Source organism: Poecilia formosa, unplaced genomic scaffold (genome assembly GCF_000485575.1).
Source record: "Poecilia formosa unplaced genomic scaffold, Poecilia_formosa-5.1.2 Scaffold72, whole genome shotgun sequence".
Taxonomy (NCBI): Eukaryota; Metazoa; Chordata; class Actinopteri; order Cyprinodontiformes; family Poeciliidae; genus Poecilia; species Poecilia formosa.
In genome coordinates, this window is record NW_006800011.1 from 2,464,403 (window position 1) to 2,476,462 (window position 12,060).

General features: G+C 37.0%; 1 protein-coding gene across 2 annotated transcripts in view; it reads left to right on the forward strand.

Annotated features, from left to right (window-relative positions):
• Positions 1-2,633: 2,633 nt before the first annotated feature.
• Positions 2,634-12,060, forward strand: part of apbb1ip (amyloid beta (A4) precursor protein-binding, family B, member 1 interacting protein) — a 28,099-nt gene continuing 18,672 nt past the window's right edge. The window contains exons 1-2 of one of the 2 annotated variants that reach the window (XM_016673223.1): positions 2,634-2,718; positions 5,492-5,856. The gene's annotated coding sequence lies outside the window, so the exon portion shown is untranslated. Of the gene's footprint in view, positions 2,719-5,419; positions 5,857-12,060 lie in introns of those variants that run through there. The other variant, XM_007555756.2, reaches the window with a different exon arrangement.

Below are 12,060 nucleotides of genomic sequence, written 5' to 3' on the forward strand. Positions count from 1 at the left end.
CCAAAGAAATTGATGCAAAGATAAGAGAAGAGTTATTGACATCCATCAGTCTGAAGAAGGTTGTAAAGGTACAAAGTTTTTGGAAAATCAAGGCTAAAGAGGAAGTTTGTTGATGGTGTTCATCCTGATCAGACAGTGGATCTCTGTAACGGCAGCACAACGGATTCTTCAGAAAAAAGATCCTGCACCATAATGTCTTTCATACAAAATGAATGGTTTCAGAGTGGCCTAATCAAACTCTGGGTATAAATCTGAATGGGATTTGTAGCATAACCCATTCAAAACACAACATAAACCTTCCAGTATGGCTGAACCAAAACTGTTTCACAAAGAAAAATGGACCGAAATGCTTCCACAGCAGTTCAAAAGATTTGTTGACAGTTCTAACATTTAGATGAGACAAAAAACAAACAAAAAGGAAGTACATTTTTGTATTAATTTGTCTGTGCTTCCTCTGACCTTTAATCTTGATGCAACCCAACACCAACATTTAAGCACCTCTGGACAGCCGACTCAGATAAACTCACTTAGAGACGACCCAATAAACCAGTTGGACGGGTTTCACATTCTTCTGCCTTGGACTTCTCCAATAAAAGGTTGACCTCTCCTGACCTTTTCTATGTAAACACAGTTTGGGTGTTTATGTTCACCAGGTCAGTGTAAGTGGGAGGATCCAGCAGCTGCCTCAACACACAACGCAACGTTATGGGAGCTTTCTGCAGCTTCAAAGGTCACAAAAGTAAAAAAATTAAAAGTAAACAGAGCAAAATGAGAGGAGACAGCAGTGCTGAGAATGTTACCTGGCAAAAAGTCAAGTCCTGAATCACAGTTAATCGATTACTGAAATAACCACCAACTAGTTTATTAATCGATTACTGAAATAACCACCAACTAGTTTATTAATCGATTAATCGATTACTGAAATAACCACCAACTAGTTTATTAATCGATTACTGAAATAACCACCAACTAGTTTATTAATCGATTAATCGTTAACTGGAGTACAGACAAAAAAAAAGCTATTTCTTGAAAGGACAACATACCCACAGCTGTAATTAAACCAAAATTGTACAAAAATAAATTTTGAATGTAAGATGAAAAAAAAAACTTAAGTGTTTGAATAAAAAATCTGCAGAAGATGACAATTTTCTTATCCAATTAACCGTGAGAATAATCAGTTACTAAAACAATCGTCAGTTGCAGCCCTACAAGCTCCAAAGTACTTAATTAGAGTTTTTGCAGGGTCATGCAATGGTCAGTAGGCCTGTCACATTAAGCAATAACTCAATTAATCTAATAATAAATTAAAACGAGATCAATGATTTCCATTTGCATGATTGATCATTTCTCTATTTTCTCTCCTTATACCAAAAAACTGGATGACAAAAGTCTTCGGTCTGGTGCTTTGGACTCAACTAAACATTTATTTGAAGGACAATTTGGTTCATAGACTTCAAAATTAATTTTATTGATTTGAATATTTATTTAGAATATTTATAATGTTAAATGTTCATTACAATTTAAAGTTTACCATCACTTGAAAATGGTCTCAAAACAACAACATTATCGTTTATTGTATTTGAATGTCTTAACACCTAAATACCCCAAAGACCTGTTGTTTTTACTTTACCAGGATGAAAAAACCCATTGAGATTAAAAACCTAGTTTTCAAAGGAGTCCTGGCCAAGAGGCGGTAAAAACTCCAACACAAAAAATTACACAGTAAAAGAAAATGTCAAGCTATAAAAACAAGCACATGTCATTGAATCGACTTCAAGAACTTTAAGTTTGGATGTAAAAGCGCTAAATTAGATGAATTTGGTCGGTTTTAGAGTTTCCTGAAAGTCGTCTTCCTCAGTTCAGCCCCAGCAGAAAGAAGAAACTGAGCAAAACCTACAACTCAGTATTTCTCAGTGAAATCACTGTTGTTGCTCTTGTATCAAATTTCCAGATCTCTCCAAACATCAGCTTCTATGCACCAGAAATCTGGAACAAACCTCCAGGAAACTGCAAAACAGCTGAAACACTGAATTCCTTTAAACCAAACCCATTTGATTTAATTTAACATTGATTAATCTATTTGACGATGATTATTCCTGAGGAAGGCATTTGACAAAATGAAAAGCTTATTGCTTGTTTCATAATTGGTTACTGTATTATGTTTCTGTGGTGTAAAACACTCTCACTTGATTTGACTCGACCAAAACAGTAACAGACCAATTCGTTTTAGACTAATAGCTGACAATTGTTCAACTGGTCAGAACAATACAGAGTTTTAATGCGACGTCACACTTTCGTGAACTTTGTAACCGACAGCTATCTTGGCAGGCGGTTGCTATGGAGTTGCTATGACAACAATAAACAAGCCACGAGCTTAGAACGAGCTTTCACTTCCTTCCTATAACTTATAAGCAATATAAGTGCAGTACAACTATTACTCGATTAACTAAGTAGCTAACAATGTTGTAATACGAGATCAGAGGGAGTTTGTTCACATCATCCGGCATGTTTTCCTTCTCCGTCTCATACGGGTCGACCCAGACAGCAGCCATTTTGTTCTAAGATGGCGCAGATCACTTCTGGTTCAGACTTGTGTAAAGTTAGAGTTAGGAAAACCAAAGTCAGAAAAATCAGCGTTAAACCAATCAGTGTCTAAACAACAGTCACGTGCGGTCAGAGGAGCCAGAGCCTCACCTGTCATCATGGGAAAATATAATGGTAAAATAATTTATATTGCTATTTTCACCCTGTGGTTTGTACTGCAAAGTATTTATTTTTCATTTAGCTTAAACAATTTTGATTATTTTTTTCTTCAAAATTATTTAATTTTCGCATTTTTCCATTCAAATGCTCGGAAGCGCAGCCGGTGAGGCAGCAGCAAGCGAAGCCTCACCTGGGATTGATCAACCTCTGCTAACTGCACTGGCTGCCATTCTTTGAGAGCATGCTCCTTCTGTCTGTACGCCGCCAAGAAAAATGGCTAAAAAAACATTTTATATATATGAACTGATTTTCCATAATTTAGCTTATGTATACAATACACGGTGATTTTTTTTGTCACCAACTGTGTGTGTAACGTAAGCGATCCTAAACGGCAGAAAACAGATTCAAGGTGAGGCAGGCAGTTCTCTTGCCTCGTCGCTGGGGGCGCTCACGATCCCAGACATTGTGACTCCACAACTGCAGAGTAAGAGACAGTAACAGCGAGCTAGCCATGGAGCTAGCCATACAGTCGAGTGCAGCGACGTATTTATAGATTTCTCTTCGTACCACAGCTTATTAATAATCGAAAAATAAACATCAAGCCCACAACAATACTACTGCAACAGACTGAATGTTCTACTCTTTGTGTGCAAAATATTTCAGCGTTTTATTAGGGGTGTTGTTGTCAGTTGTTATGGCAACGAGTCTGTGCGTAGTCTGGCCAACGCAGATGGCGAGAGAGACGTGGTTTTGAGTTGCACTTCAACGGTTTTTCCCTTTGCTGTGGAGCACAGCACAAAATAATAATACCTATATTTCCAAGGCTCATTGAGTTAACTGAATTATTCTACGGCAGCAGCGCAGGTATGCATGGTATGTAAAGGAGTTGTCTTTTTGCCCTCCAGCTTTGTCCGCATGCGCGAAATTTCCTTATGTAAACAATAACATGCAGGTGGTCTACATCAGTATATCTGATTACGATTAAGTCAGTACCTCACCAGCTTTGCACCTCACCGACCCAAATGACCTTTGACCCAAATGCTGATAGACCAAACACCAACCAACCACATTCTTTCAGAGCAATCAGTCTGGCTACACTCACTTGAAGGCAATAGTAAACTCAGTCTGAAGGACTTAACAAGAGCGACCTTTAAACTAAGAGCTAGAAAACTGCTGGTTTGCAGATTTAACAGTACCTCCATCAGAACCAGCGCCGTTGGACCACCCTGTTTGCTAGAAATGAGGTTACAAAGACTCAACAACACAAACAAATCGCCTCGGTCCCTGCTGCTGAGCTCCACAGCCATTAATCTGTAGATTTATTTGGGAAATGCTCTCCTTCACGTTTTGGACGTATGCCTTTGGTGTCCATCTGTTTGTCAACCTCAGCGAGGAAATGAGTGCGGTCAGGACAAACGCCTGCACCCGGGGTGTTTGTCTAATTTATCACCTGTCATGAAAGGTTCTTGGAGCCATTTGAGGTTATTCATTTTCCCCCGTTGGTGCTCAGCTTCACCCTGTGATGACAGCTTTCCGCCACAGAATGGGGCGGTCTGCTTTCCTCATCAGACCTGAGGAAAATACAGCTTGAGCAAGCTTAAAATAGTTACATAACTCAGAGAATCAAGTTTTTACGGTAGCAATGGGGAAAAATTAGTCCTGTAGTGAACATCTTTGTGTAAATGTCTTGAAAGTAATAAAAACAGAAATGAAATCCTCACAAGTGTCTGCATGAAGAGATAACAGAAGATATTCATAGCATGATGGTTTGAATCTTTCTGGTTCCCCTGAAGATAACAGACACAGTTTCACCACAACGGTCTGTTAAGATGTTCTGACCCGATTAACCAGTAAAGAAAAAAACAAAACACTTATGTTTTAGACCGATGCAATGGATCAACTCAATGTAGCACATAAAGGTTGTTAGAAAAATAAATAGTTTTTAAAATCTTTGCAGCAAAGTGAATGTGAAAAGTTTGGTTATTTGTATGCAACACTTTTTTTACATGATCACCCTTAAATAAAATCCAGTAACAATAAGAAATTATTAGTAGAGTTGAAACGATTAATCGGATTAATTGTGATTAATCGGTCAATGAAATGAAATGTTATTTCTTAAGCTCTGACAAGACAAAAAACATAAGAACTGTGTGAATAAAATAAAATTTTATGTGGTCAATATAAAAAATTACATATTTTCTTGTGATCAAATGGGGAGTGTAATGAAAAATAGGACTGTCTGGTAATAAATTCATATTAGATGATACATTTTTTTGCCATGGCCAACTAAAACCAGATGATCTGAGGCAACATTTATGCTAAATGAATGTAATAATTACTGAATAGTGAATAAAAACACTAAACGTTGATGTTTCTTATTGGCTGTTAGTTTGCAAACAGAGTCTCTGGTAAAATGTTATTACTGTTTGGGAAGAAAAATCAATTTCCTCAAATCGTTTGAGATCAACTAACTTATCAAGTTTTACAGTGTACTTCATAATTACTCACTACATTTTTGCAAAAATCAGTAATTTAAAAAATAAGAGATGTATTAGGTGAACTCACTCACTCACTCACTCACTCACTCACTCACTCACTCACTCACTCACTCACTCACTCACTCACTCACAATGTTTTCTCAGTTTCTGTAATTTCGAGACTTTTAGTTAACTGTAATAACATGGTTGGCAGCTCAGCGCTGCCACTCCTGACCTGCTGTAAATCAGTTTCTGCCTGGTGAATTATTAACCAAGATGGCTGATTCAGCTTTGTTTTCTTCTCTCACAAGCTTCCATCATCTACTCCAGCACTTCTCTGCATCTCCTCCCTCCGCCGAAGCAAACTGAGCTTCTGAGGCGGTTTTGTTGAGACGATAAGGAGTGACTGGGGGGAGGCGGGTCGGTCCAGGATTGTGAAAGTTTTTATCTCTCAGCAGGAATGCAGTGGCAGGTCTGGACCTGAACTTCCGCATTAAGCAGGAAGAAACAGTCAGAGTCCCGATGCAAGCCTCATCAGCACACCCAGACCTGCCTGCATGTGGCCGTCATCTCAGGCTGCTTTCTTAGCTGAGCGAGATTTCAGGGTGGCTCTGATGTCCAGGTGGCTTTTATTTTGAAACAAACTGGTGAATTGAGGATTATTATAACTGAAAAGGTGAGTTATATCTCTGATTATTTGAGTGTCGTATCTGCAGGTAACGGTAAACACCTGCAGCTGCTCTTCTCTTTACTTAAACCAGGAATATTCTGACTGTTAGTCACTTTATGTGAATCATTTTCTCCTTTTCTTTTACTAAACAAGGATGTTTAATAGAAAAAACAGCTTTTAAATGGAAAACATTACAGTTTCCACTTTTTCTCCAGGAAAATGATAAAATATTGAGTTCGTTTAATATAATAAAGGTAAATATGGTGGTTTTGTTTGCGTAAAGCAGCCATTCATCATAAGCTGAAGTGATAAAAAGGGATGTAAGTTTATTTCTACCTGGGTGTAGCCTGAAACTTGCTGCTCTTACACAACTACATGAAACCATCGGGTTGTTTTTTAAGCGCCTGACAATTTCAGTTTGCTGCTAATATAAGAGAAACTTTTAAAATGTGGATGTGAAGCTACTTTGGAAAGACGAAGTGAAGGTCTTTTTGGTTGAGGCGGCGTCTTGTTCGTGTCGTCAGGGACCGTTTTAGTCATTGTGTTACTCCGTCTGTGACTCAGTCGGGATTTTGTGTTGTAAAAAAACACGCCGACGAAATGAAGATAAGAAATTATGTTTTGTTTCATGTCGGTTATGAGTCACAGCTTTTCATCCCCTCAGGCGACGCCGTTCACTCTAATTTCTCTACGTTAAATCTCTGTGGATGCGTCTCCTAAATATAAATGCCACATCCAAGTAAAAGCGGCCGTTACTTCTGCGTCTGTTTTTGAATTTCAACGCTTTCGTGGGTTAAAAGGTGCAACATGTTTGACGTTTTGTTGGATGGTTCTGCAGAGAATAAGTATTCAGTTCTGCATTTTAATTGTACGTTAAAATCTGATCATGAGGCCAGGAATATGAAGAGCTTCATTGCGTGTTGAAGAGGAAGTGAAAACTGTCATTGTTCTCTCCATCTCACCTCAGAGGGCAGCCTGCCGTTTTCAGTTAAACTGAGAAACTTACGTGGTCAAAACAGCCACTTAACCGATGCTATACAAGTAAAAACCGATGCTATACAAGTAAAAACCGATGCTATACAAGTAAAAACCGATGCTGTACAAGTAAAAACCGATGCTGTACAAGTAAAAACCGATGCTGTACAAGTAAAAACCGATGCTGTACAAGTAAACTCGAGTTTAAAATAACCCAGTCCAACTTTGTTAACCATATTAATCACTGTTTTTTGAAAGAAACTGCAATATACATTTATACTGTGCAAATAATTTATATTTAGTAGTCTATATGTGGACTGGAGCAGCTGTTTATGCATGTTGCTAGCTCAGCGTTACTGGTTCAAGTAACAACACAAGAGCTTTAATTTAATTTACTCACATTGCTGTAATTAAGTACAATTTGTCTGTAATTTTTCCTTTTTTAAGCTTTTTAAGGTACCTGAACTTTTATTTGGGTTTTTTTTTGAGTAAAGTGTTGCATTTGAAATCATATCTGCTAACAAATATCAATAAAACTGACAAAAAAATAAAATTTTGAAAATTTAAGTCTAATTAAAAATACACATAACACCTCACAGATATTCAGAGTAACGAGGTAACTTTTACTTAAAGCAACATTTTAATTATGTTTACCTCCATTTCAGTAACATTTTAGATCAGTAACTTTAGTTGTATTTAAGTCAAATTTGACTAAAGTAACTGTACTTTATATTTCCTCTGTGCTTCAAATTTTACTCTTTAAAATGTGAGTTTTGTTATTTGGAAAAATGTCACATTTTGAGTATAAAGTCAATTGGTGAGGAGGGAAACAATTAAAGTGTAGAAAATGTTGCATTAATCAGCTAAAAAGGTCAGAAATGCTTTAAGTTTTAAACATGACATGATTAGGAGTTTACCAAAGCTTCTGCAAGTTGAATTTAATAATTATTAAGACGTTGTTAGGACGGTTAGGATGTGAATGTAGAATCATTAACAAAAGTTAAAATAATTAAGCTAACTTAATAGCTTAATTATTAAGTTAGCTTAATTATTTAAGGCCCATTATCTGGGCCTCTATTATATAACAAGGAGATTCTAAGCAGTTATTATTTGAGATATTTTCTGAGACTTTTCTTCAATGAAAACTTTAGAGGAACCATGAACCAAGACACAGATGAAACTTTAAGTTTAAGCTTGAACTGCCAGTGCATTCCTCACAGAAAAATGAACAAAATTAAGACACTACAATTATTGCATTTAAAAGCATTTCTTTTTACATCCAGCAGAAATCCTTAGTTACAACAATTGTGTAATAATATTTTGACCTACAGAGAAATGAAGCAACATTTCCTGAGTTGTATACAGAAGTCATGTTTTCTTCAATGGCTGTTTCAACAATACAGGACGTGGTCACCAACTTAGTGTGTTTTCACGCCTGATAGTCCAGTAGACTCTGTTTGATTTGGGACCAAAATTACAGCATTTGTTACATTTCACTGTTTCAAACGAACCAAACCTTTTAAAAAACCTGTTCCCCTCCTCGCCTGTGGGGGCGCTGTACTAATAACCACTAAAGGAAACTACAAGACGTCTGAAGAAGACACTGAGAGCAACTTCCTTCTTCTAGAAATGTAAACAAAAATGAAATGGCATCAGATTATAATGGTTATTTGACCTCAAGTCATTTCTACAGCTAGTGTTAGCATCATGCGCTTGTTTTGGTTGTATTTACCCAGAATGCCCTGCGCTTTAGTCCACTTCCTGCTTTTGGAGCGGTCTCCAGTCCGCTTGGTGTTCACATAAGCATTCAAACCGGATCAGAGCTCACTTCAACCGAACCGAGACCGAGGTTTTTGGGTGGACCAGAGTTTGTCGTTTTCTCAGTAATAGAAAACTAGGAAACACCAAGAAATCCTGAAGAACTTTGAGATAGAGTCAGCACTGCAAAAATACAAAATTTTACCAAATAATTTTAGTCTAGTTTAAGTTCAAATATCTCAGTACAGTTGAAGTAAGACAAAACTAACTGAAAGTAACTTTTCAGCTAGATATGAGCTTATTTTAAGTGAATAATTCCTTAATATTGATGGAAAAACTACTAGTTTCATTGGCAGATTATTTATAACAATATATTTTACCATGTTACAAGGTAAATAATCTGCAAATGAAACCAGATGTTTTTCATCAATAATAAGGAATTATTTACTCAAAATAAACTCTTGCTGTATGTTAGTTTTGTCTTATTTGCACTAGAAACTAAACAAAAATATGTGGTTTTGGGTTTTTGCAGTGTTTCCATTAGTTTGCTTTTTGACACTTCTGCTGGTGAATATGTGACTCAAGTTCGCCCTTATCTAAGGAGGAAGTGTCTCAAGGATCAGGTCCGCTTTTCCCTTCATCAGCAGATGTTTTCACAATCCGTCCAAATGCAATCGCTCTTCTTTTCACTTCTCCGCAGGCTGGGAGTCGTCTGGTTAAGGCATCGGGCCTCGGAAATTAACATTTCGGAGCTGAGTGACTGACAGAGTAAACCTTTCCTCATGTGAGCTGGGTTGGAAAATTGAGCTGGTTTCATTATGGAAAATAAAATGTGATGCCAGGAGAAGAATATAAAAGAAAATGAGTTTTTGGTATTATAAAAGAAAATTAGAAATTTTTAATGGTTTAGTACTTCTCTTCAACTGCAAACATCTCCTCCCCTAGAGGCGTGCCGAAAGTGAGAAAGGCAGTAGAGATTGAGTTTGCAGGTGGCTGCTGACACCATTTCCGAGACGATTTCAGTTTGCAGAATGACAGGAAGTTAACCCTTCTACCACTTCCTCTTCAGTCTGCGTGCCCTCCTCAAACATGGTTAGATGGTGAAGACTCAAACTCTCAAGGTGCTACAATTTGCACATTACTTGCATTTTGTGGTTCAATGTTTGATTTCATCAGTATGGAATGAAAAGTGAGTGAAGATTAAACCGAGAAGGTGTCTCAGTTGGTAGCTGCTGGTTTTCACTTTTCCAAAACTGGTGTTTCAACAAGAAAAATTAAAAATTCATCTTTTATTTTCTGCCATTGTATTTTGGTCCCAGTCAAGATTGTTATAGGACCAAACAATATGGATGCTGCAACCACCTTTTAAGGTGGCCTATTATGTTTCTACGAACAGATCAGGATAGGTGATGGCCTATACAAAACATGCATTTTTGCACAAAATCTCTCTTAAACAGTGAGAATTGTTGAGAGCTCCTTCCAGAATGAGCTGTTTTAGCCCCTTGTCACTTTAAATTGGAGCTGCTTCTGGCCCCGCCCCCAACTCAACACTTACTCTCACACACGAGAGTGGCTGCAAACAGATGCACAGTTATGCAACCGTTCATCTTTGAAAAACAGAAGTAGAGCCCCCTGTACAACAAACAAGAATGCAGCAAGTAGTTTCTGAATGATAAGTCAACAACAAAACCCTTGTCTCTTCCAGCAGCCATTGTACAGCACATACAGCGGTAAAACCAACTGACCAAACATGCTTTAATTCAGCTGTGGTTGCTAGGTAACTGGCTGTGCTTTGCTGAGGTTGCTAGGTAACAGCCAATGCCTGCTGATTTGTGACATTACATTCTGTAATGACTCGTTTTCCAGACACCAAAAATAATTGATTTATTGCCAAAAACCAGATGGGTGTTTGTTTTTTTAAGCAATTGGTAAAAAAAAAAAAGTAGAAACCCAAATTAAAGTACAAAAATGTGCAAATTGTGAATTTTGCATAATAGGTCCCCTGTAAGGATCATTCCCTGATTATCAAAAGATAAAAAAGTTGTAATCTTTTATATACGTGAATGTTGGCAAGATTTTTAAATCTGTACAGTGATCATTTAGGGAATGCTCCCTAAAGTTTACTATTGCAACAGCTTCTTTGGTTTTAAGAAACCATGGCAAGACTTGTATCATATATTATATGAATATTTTAATTAATTAAAATAAAGATAAATGTATTAACAGTCCTGGGCTTGAATGGAATAGCAACTGAAAACAAACCCATCCAATCAAAGGAAGAACAGGAAATAAACAAAATATCTTAAACATTTTTCTCTCTGAGGGGTTTTAATTTGCTCTTATTTTATTACATCAGGAAGTGGAAAACACATCAATTCATCATCAATATGCCTCCAAATGGACAAAAATGAGAGGTGAACTATACTGGAAGTCTGCCATTAGCCCCACACTGAAAACTAAGGAAACATCCACAATTTACAGCTAATTTTCCAACGTAAGAAAAACAAATCCAGGACTCCGACTTGACTCCAAATTCAGGATTAACATAATATTCACTTTGAGGAACGAGGCAGCAAAAATACAAGCTGTTGGCAGCTGATTCAACATGATTACAGACAGTCAAATGGAGATGTTTTTTGTTTTTGTTTTTTTTAAACACCCACTTTAGCTATTTCTTGGGCTATTTTGCTTTAACTTTAAATAATTAAGTTTAGTTTTTCTAGAGCTCAAAATGTTTGAGGGATTGTTTATGATCTGAAAAGGTTTATAACCTTATTTTATTTTTTTAGCAGCTTGTGTGTTAAACTCTGCCCCAACTAAAATTAAAACCATGCATTTCATAATCTCTCGCTTTGTGTTACGTAAATGAAACCGGACTGAATGTCTTAACATAGACCGGTATTTGAACTTCAGGGTGTTTGTGTGAAGAGTGGTGCAAATCAAATGTTGCCTCCACGCGTACCAAAACTCTGCACCGCGTTAAGTTTTACAGAAATGCAAAATAGGACTTACCAGTTCAACATGTACAACAAGACGTGGCAAGTTTCGACAAATATCGAATGCCTGAAGTTATGCATGCAGTCTTTCTCCAATTAATGCGGGTTGAAGTTGAAGTCTGTGCAGCCTCAGGGAACATATTTCTGCACACATTTTAAAGGAAAGTGTTTGAGTTGCACAAGCATTAAATCTAAACTTTTGGTCTCCAAGATCCCATTTTAGATTTCTCTGTCACTATTGCATTTAATCATCTGCAAAAAAAGTAGTAGTTGTTATATTTTGTAGTTGATTTCTAGCATAAGATTGTGGATGTTTGTATTTCATCGCAAAATAAGAACAAAACTGATTTTCCACAAACGTTTTTGCAAATATTGAACTCAGAAATAGATTTTTCTATGCAGTAAATTCACCAAATCCTCATCCAGGATTGCTAATTGCTAAAAGCTCTAATATGTGAATCTGACTTTAACTATATCAGGA